At 45.5% G+C, this 8,142-nt stretch overlaps 1 non-coding gene across 1 annotated transcript; it reads right to left on the bottom strand.

The window, feature by feature from the left end:
• Positions 1-236: 236 nt before the first annotated feature.
• Trnar-ucu lies at positions 237-311 on the bottom strand. Its single transcript has one exon. It is a non-coding gene; the product is annotated as a tRNA-Arg (tRNA).
• Between the last annotated feature and the right edge of the window lie 7,831 nt (positions 312-8,142).

The raw sequence follows: 8,142 nt of genomic DNA, 5'->3' as shown, positions 1-8,142 counted from the left end.
TCCGGAGGTTTTTAAACTTTTAACGAACAATAAGGAAACAGAGGAGGATCAGCAAGTAAAAAAGAAAGAGAAAAAAAAAAAAACGCCAGAAGGCAGCGGCAAAACATGTGGCATTATGCACGAAATCCAACATATAGAACGGCGAAAATAATCCCTGGAGAAGGGGAACAAAGGGACAAAGGACACACACAAATCTCCAAACACAGCTAGGTGACTGGTGAGCGACCGAAAAAATCCGCCTGGTCCGGGTATCGAACCCGGGACCTCTCCATTAGATGTGAAGCGCTCTACCAACTAAGCTAACCAGTGGTTAGACGTCAGTAGAGCAAACGGGTTTTATCAGCTGCCACCAGTCTAACACCAACAAGGGTGAAGCTTGCATTTTAATGTACAGTTCGCTCACCAGTCACCTAGCTGTGTTTGGAGATTTGTGTTTGTCCTTTGTCCCTTTGTTCCCCTTCTCCAGGGATTATTTTCGTCATTCTTGTCCAGCTCGCTTGCGCCTTTGCATTTAATTGCATTATAATTTAGAACGGATTGTTTCAATTGTTTGGAACAAATGAAACAACGGTGCGCGTGAGTTCGGCAGCTCCCCCCCCCCCCCCCCCCCAATCATCTTTGAACTAATACGTATTTCAATATTTTCTAAACATTATATATGATTTTACTTTACATATTTATATATCTAGATACCCATCTAGCTAATTTCCAACTCGTCCTCCATTGGGCAATCTTACCCGTCATCGCCATAGGCCTCCTGCGCTGAAGCTTCGAACTAACTGCGGTGTTCTCATTTTGGGTAGTACAAACTCACCTGAATGGGCCTCGCACTACTTGTGGAGACCTCGATGAGCTTTTTCCTTCCTGCGTCGTGCTGAAGAGCAGAAAACACCTTTCGACGGTCAGAAATCGGCTAGATTCAACGCCGCAAGACAATCGAAAGTTCAGGAATCATGCCACCACCTCCAGGTTACGCTTCTCTTATATCCGGGTGGTGACGTCAAAACATCTGACGTCCCGACGTTATTTTTCCCCCTTTTTTTCTTAGGAACGCGTGATTCGGCCGTTCTTAGTTCGCGCTCTTATCGTCCTAACTTTACCCGTGCCTCGAGGGCATTTTTTTTTTTTTTTGGTTCTCCGTATATTCCTCGTTAGCGCGTTCCGCACTAGAACAGGCACTCTCCTACATGTGTCACAGTTTGAGACGCTCAAGTTTGTACTACCCAAAACAAGTCCTAACAAGTTCATTTTCGCTGCACCTACTGGGCAACGCAAGAGGCCTATTCCTGTAGGTGTAATAGCATTTGGGTTTTATTTTTTTTCTTTATGGCTTTTTTGCTTGTCATATTCAAGTCCCGCTAAAAGATCATAAACCAATTCCGAAACACACGTGCTTCAAGAAAGCACGTGTCTGCACTAGAGTCAAGCACGTTTCATTCTTTTGGCAATTTATCGCTGCTTATGGTATTTATAAAACAATTTTGTTAAATTCTCACTGTGAGGTTCTTGAATGATAAAGATATATGAGCTCAAGCCGACACCTGGACCAAGGTTACTAGATCAACTCAGTTATGGAACTTCCCATAGACGCTGTACATTGAAGCGGGTCCGAAACCGTGTCCGATTTTTTTGCAGCTAGGTGGCGCTGCCGGCGCATTATTCCCAGAGCTCTGATTATTCCACGCGTTTTCGTCTGCTACTGCTCCGCGGCTGCTTGCGAGTCCCGACTCCTCTCGAGGTTCAGCATGGTTTTTGGTTAATTTTTGCCCTTTCGCCAGTAAAAATTACAATTTGAGCATAAAAAGCGCTACGACCGTTTTGACATTCGCTTTGGATTATTCTAAAATGCTGCTGCCTTAGCTGCGCTGACAGCGCGATTTGTTTCGAACACCCCGAATTCGTCGGCGCCACAATCCGGTGGCTACAATCAGGGCAAGTTTGTACATACTGTAATACTAGATGTGCCGATGACTACCAACTGCAGCAGAAAAAATTTGAAAGTCGTCTGCTACTGTCAGAAAAAAGCGCCACGAACATCCGTAAGCTCAGTGGGCCAGATGCAACGGCCACAAGCGCGCCGTCAATAATGATGATAGCGAGTATTAATTTGGAGCGCGCGCCCTCTAACAGGCGCCACGCAAAAGGACTCCCCTCCGGAGCGGAGTTACAAAACTGAGTTGGTTCTAATAACGTTGACCTGGACTACCTTCAACTCACTTGAGGCTGATGGCTAGAGAATCGGACCTGTTCCATATATCGACGGCACCAGGCGGTGACTGCACGAACTAAAAATCGAGGAAGTGACCTACCTGCGCTACCAATCGATATTGGGAGCTACGCTACCAGTTTCTTCGCTCTCTGAGCTGCGGCGCGTGCCCAACGCGACTTTAGAGAGGGGCATCCGTGGCGTCCACCTAAACGTCGGGTGTTTCTATCCGTCCACTTTCTCTTCTTTTGTGTAACACAATTATATATATGCTGCAATTACGTGTTCTACTCGCTCATCCACAGCCTCCTTCCGAATTTCCTCGATTTTTCGTGCCGGGTTCCGCGGCTTGGCATCGCCGGGCGCTCGAACGTACGCAGAACGCGTCTAAGAAAAGGTCCATTGAGCGGCAAAATGCATACGCCAATGTCGAGTTAAAAAAGAAATAGTTTAGTTCACAATTTTTATTTTCCTGAAGCTTCACTCTTCTACATTCGACGGCAATTTCCTTAGACGACCATCGTTAAAAGGTTGAATGTCGCTCCCAGGTCGGAAGCTGTGCACCCCGGAAAACCGAAACTTTCTCGCGGTTCAGAAGATGCGCTCAAAGGCGGGGCGCATGACATCGCAATGGTGTTTCGCTTGCTGACATTCGGACTATGCACCAACTGACCTTCATGACGTCACGTCATTGCGGTGGTGCTTCTGTCTGAACTGCGCATGCGCAGACTCTTTCTTTCGCGCCAGTCTGGTTTCTGCGTTCGCGCAGAAACCAGATAGGCGCGGAACTTGTTTGTAAACAGCGTGCTGGTCTATAGTACTAAGACCTTGGCAACCTCGTAGCTTTCATTTATTTATTTATTTATTTTTGTGGGAAGCCGGGGGGGGGGGGGGGGGGGGGGAGGACGTTCTGACCATAATGTCCAACTCACGCTAAGAAAATGAAATTACGAACTGAATATCAAACATTTTATTAGCATTTGCATGCAGTTCGTGTTTAGTCCCTTATTTCCAATTACATAACAAAGACAATTATATTGTGTATTAAAGACGACATGTTAAGAAGTCAGCCCATCTTTGCTTTCTTTTCAATCAAACTTAAGTTTTTGCAAGGCATCTCCACTCCAACTTTCGCAGTGAAAAACAATGTTTGTTTTTTGTACTCTTCAAACTACGGCTAGCTCATTTTTCCCAATGGTTTCTTAACAATTGAGCAGAGTTACCCTTTTCAGCGTCACTACAGAAGTTATTTCGTTAGTCTTTCTTGTCTCAACTACTGTCATAGATCTGATACTTGTGGTACCGGACAGCAGGCCGTACACGAAATCGTAGAACATTGTATTTTTGTAGTAGTTGGTTCTCGAAAACGAAGACAGTGCGTGCAGTTTCTGCGGTGATTGAAAATGTGTTTTAGATATCGCCTGTACATGCCGTGAATTTCTGTACAGCCCCCTAAAAATAAAAATACGCATATTCAGATCAGATATTACCAACTTATGCACTTCTTCATGTCACCTCCCCACCCACGTACAGATGCAGAAAAAATGTAAACTAGAAGATAACATGTAACGACTGATTTTTCTTATATTGGCCCTGTTACTGAAGGACCACTCTGCGTAGTCACCGTCATTCCCATCTGGTCTACATTTTTTTGGTAAACAAGCTTATAGAGTATACTTTCTAAAAAAGAGCATATTCGTTAAGTATAAGAATAGTAGAATTAAAGAAATTGTGACGTTTCCTAACACACGTGCTGGGACAATACATCTTTCTTTGTCGCACGTCTGAAACGCAGTACTCGAGACTTCTGGGTGTAGATAGCGGTCAAGTATCAGTGAGAGATGAAATGAAAATAACACAATAGGGCAGACTGTTATTAAAAACAAAACAAAAAAGAAACGGATTTTAGCATTGTTATGTTTCTGACGCAAGAAAGAGGAGCAAACGTAAGTCTACAAATGTCAGCACATCCTAGATAGAAAACTGTAGTGCTCAATTCTGTGCGTAATCTACTGATGGCCACAGCGGGGAGCATATTGGACGCAATTGCTACATCAGCGGTCGGATGAACCTCGCGTTCAATAGACCTTTTCGGAAATATATGGTGCCCCTAGCGTCTGCTTTACGCATTGTGACGTTCAGATGTACGGCACGTGAAATCATCCAAGAAGCGAAGACGAAGTTGACGTTGGTTTAACAGTTCCTTATTTCAAAACGCAGAGAATCCAGATGGAAAGCAAAGCAGAGTATGTGATTACCTTTTTTTCCGTTCGCTTAATTTCTGCGTGTTATCTGAGCTCCCAACAATAAGAAAAAATGCATCGTGTCGCTACCAGCGTATACAAAGCGTTCGAGCCTACACGAGCGTACATCCCAACAGCCCCACAATACCTCTCGTTGCAAGGTCTCCTGGGATTTTCCGGGAAGGTCTATCAGCCAGGACAGGACTCCAAGCCGAACACTGACGCAGCGCTCGTGGTTCATCTCCGACCCGTGCCGGCCTTCAGCAAGTGACGCAGGAAACGCTGCACTATGGCTTTCTATCTATTTATTTAGGGGGATCGGTGGCCGAGTGGTCTTGCGCACACCAGCTCGGAGCACGCGGAGCGAAAGCTCGCGCTGCAGAACCCAGGGATCCTGGGTTCGAGCCCCACCCCTGCCCGTTTCGATATGATGAGCATCGTACCGGTGTGCGGTCGTGTATCACTACTGCGTGATGCACGTTAAAAACCCCAGGCTAGCGGCTGTACCGCACTGGCTAAATTTCTCATCTACAGCTGGGAGACTCGGCGCCCCTGTGAGGCAGACCAAGCTCTAGGCTGTATAAACACACACACAACCCAATTTATCTATTTATTTACACAATACCTACTGCAACGCATTGTGCAATGCGTGTGTAAAAGCAATGAAATGAAAGCAGAAAACAAATTGTTTGCTTTTGTCTTGGTCTTTTTGGTTTCAAATTCAACCGATTAACATTTCAATAATCCACGTGTTTTTGTTTTACGAAAGGGCGGGAGGGCAGTGCAGGGGAAATAGAAATCGTAAAGCATGTTGCTACAACACCCATTAAATTAAATAACAAAGCCGTATAATGTGGGACCTCTGACGCCATTTAGAGGAGGCCACCGCAAACAAGTGCCCATGCTGGCCTGTTGTAGGTGGTGTAAAAGATACGGCTCTATAACCTAGTTATCAAGGAAGTGTTGATTGAGCGCGCAACAGTTTACTGCAACATGAGATCAGCGAATTTCATATTTCGCTCAACGTATAAAAGATCTTTAGTAAAGCAACGGCACAGTAAAATCTAGCAACGTGGGGCATCTGCCTCGGTAATGTTCCGCAATGGACTGTTAAAAAAAAAAAGGCACTGATAGTGTATTCGCCTAAGCTTTATTGCGCTGCACAGATTATTTTTACTTCCGTATAATAAGGCACTCCTCAAACATACCTCTTGTTACAGAAAAAAAAAATATGAAAGTCGCTTACAACCCTCTGTAACACCGAACTAGAGCGCAGCTCTTAAGCAGGAGGAGGGAAGGGTACTGAGGGGAGCGCATACCCCTCCTCCCTCCTCCTCACCTCCTCATCCTGCGTGCTACTCCTCCCTCCAAGCGGGGTCGGCCTCGCCGCAACCGTGAGGTCACGTGACCCTCGTGACCTCACGGGAGTTACATAACGTCACCGGGGTCACATGACGTCACCGGAGTCACATGACCTCACCGGGGTCCCGGAATCTCTGTGAGGTCACGTGACGCAATCGTGATGACGTAATCGCCATCGTCAGTGATGACGTCATACGTGACGATGTAGTCAATATTGTCGTCATCAGTGACGTCACGAGTGACGTCACGCGTCTCGTAATGCCCCGCGTGATTACGCCGACGGCGATGGCGACTCCGCTCAAGCCGAAAAAGGGCGCCTAAGAGCTGCGCTCTAAAAAAAAAAGTAACATCTTATTAAAGAATAAACACTAGCGTGTTGCTACGTGTCACAACGAAGCTTCCCGCTGTTTCGTGTCACTCCTCGTTGTTGATCAAATATTCATCCGTTCTGTTAAAGGAACAATGGAGTTATTTTTCCCCTTCTTCCTCCTTAGCTTTAATCCTCAACTCAAAAGCGAAATGAGAAATCACATGGTCCTGACTTGCTTGGGCACCGAAGGCGATGACTCCGAGCTTCCATCGTCATTTTTAAGCACGCCATAAAGTCTGTCATTCACAAGTGATGATAAATTCCGTCAGGGCACTACGGACCACTAACGGGAATTCAAATATTTGTCGACGGATTGATCGCTGTCGAGCGCATACGTCTGAGTGACGCAGTGCTACTGTCCAATTTGTGAGCTGGGTTCGGATGACGTGCTTGGGCACCGCAAATGCATCACAGTGAAAAGGCGGAGAGCTTTCGAAGGAAAGGTGCTACGAAATAATCCGCTATTGGCGGGGAGATGTTTTAATGGCGCCCGCCTATGGTTCCCTCTCCTGACGGCATTACTTTCCGAACAATTTTGATGCTGCTTGTAATTGGTATGTTAGATGCTTGAAATTAGTGCACTCTCAAATCAATTCTCCAACACCGTCAAAATCGAAGTTCGTACATTAATCTTATTTCCGCAGCTGAGAAATCCTTTCTTGACGCCATAGTCAGCATTCGGCCAATCGTGGCAGGCGACCACTGCGACGCTTTCGATCGTTCATGTCGCCAATATTTTCAAATTTTCGTACCGAAAAGCACGCTTTAGTCTTTCTACGCTCGTGTACCAGCTTTATTTTGGCGCACTAAATGTTATGCGATTAGCAAATCCCGATTTACCCAATCCAAAAAAATTATTTCATGATCCCATTAAGGAAAGCTACCATACATGGTAGAAGAAATCTAAAATGAGGGGTATGGAAACGAAATTCTTGCTCTTATTTCTTTGTTTAGATATGGACTATGCTGTGGCGGCAACCCAGGAACAATACTCTACACTATTATTTCTGGGCTGCCGTGAGGAAATTCGAGAACATTAATATAGAAAGGCTGAAGAGATATCCAGATTGCGCCTGGTGGCGGTCTGTGAAGCTCCGTTGGAATGCCGCCACGTCATTGGCCTCTCAAATGCAGCGCCAGTTCGCGGCAGTATGACTCTCTCGTGGAGTTACGTAGTCCTACATGTGATTTTCTAGAGTTTATGGCGTGCTGGAAAATGAACTCTGGAAAATAAACAAATCAAGTTAATTTTTCAGAGTTTCTGAAAATAAACTTGATTTGATTGATTTGGCGGAACTCGCTAACCAGTCACTACCTTGTACGAGGGGTGATCAAAAATTTCCGTGACTGATTTTGTAGCGTAGAAAGTAAGGGCAGTACAGTGATGCGCCCTCAGAAGTCAAAGTAAAGAACCTTCGTGTCTCATTATAATAAAGGGCGTCGCTCTGTGAACATTTGGAGCTGCGCTACACTAGTTTGTTTAACCACATGCACGAGCATGATGGCGATCTTTCCATACACTGCAAACCAAGGCGAGAGCGAACATCAATTTTACGTTAAGCTCAGCAAGCATAAAACAGAGACCTTTGAAATTATTTAGAAGGCTTATGTAAAAAAAAGAGGTGTGCGAGGTGTTTTGAGTGGCACTAGCGCCGCAAGAATGGCAGAACGTCACTGAAGTCACGGAGAGGTCGGATAAAGTCGCCCTGCCGCTCTTCGTCTTCCAGCGATGTTTTGCAGTTACTAAAGCGCGAGTGCCACTTAAAAAAAAACTTCGCGAAATTCACTGCCTTTTTACACAAGCCTGCTGAATCATATCGAAGGTCTCTACTTTATATTTGTCTAGTCTGACGCAAAGTTCATGTTCGCTCTCGATCTGGTTTGTAGTCTGTAGCAACGCTATACGCCTCGCAAGTTGGCTTCTTTTAGTCTTCTGCGCATGAGAAAGGAAGTAGCGGTGA

Source organism: Ixodes scapularis, unplaced genomic scaffold (assembly GCF_016920785.2).
Source record: "Ixodes scapularis isolate PalLabHiFi unplaced genomic scaffold, ASM1692078v2 PGA_scaffold2__306_contigs__length_199485367, whole genome shotgun sequence".
Lineage (NCBI taxonomy): Eukaryota > Metazoa > Arthropoda > Arachnida > Ixodida > Ixodidae > Ixodes > Ixodes scapularis.
This window is presented reverse-complemented; position numbering and strand designations above follow the sequence as displayed.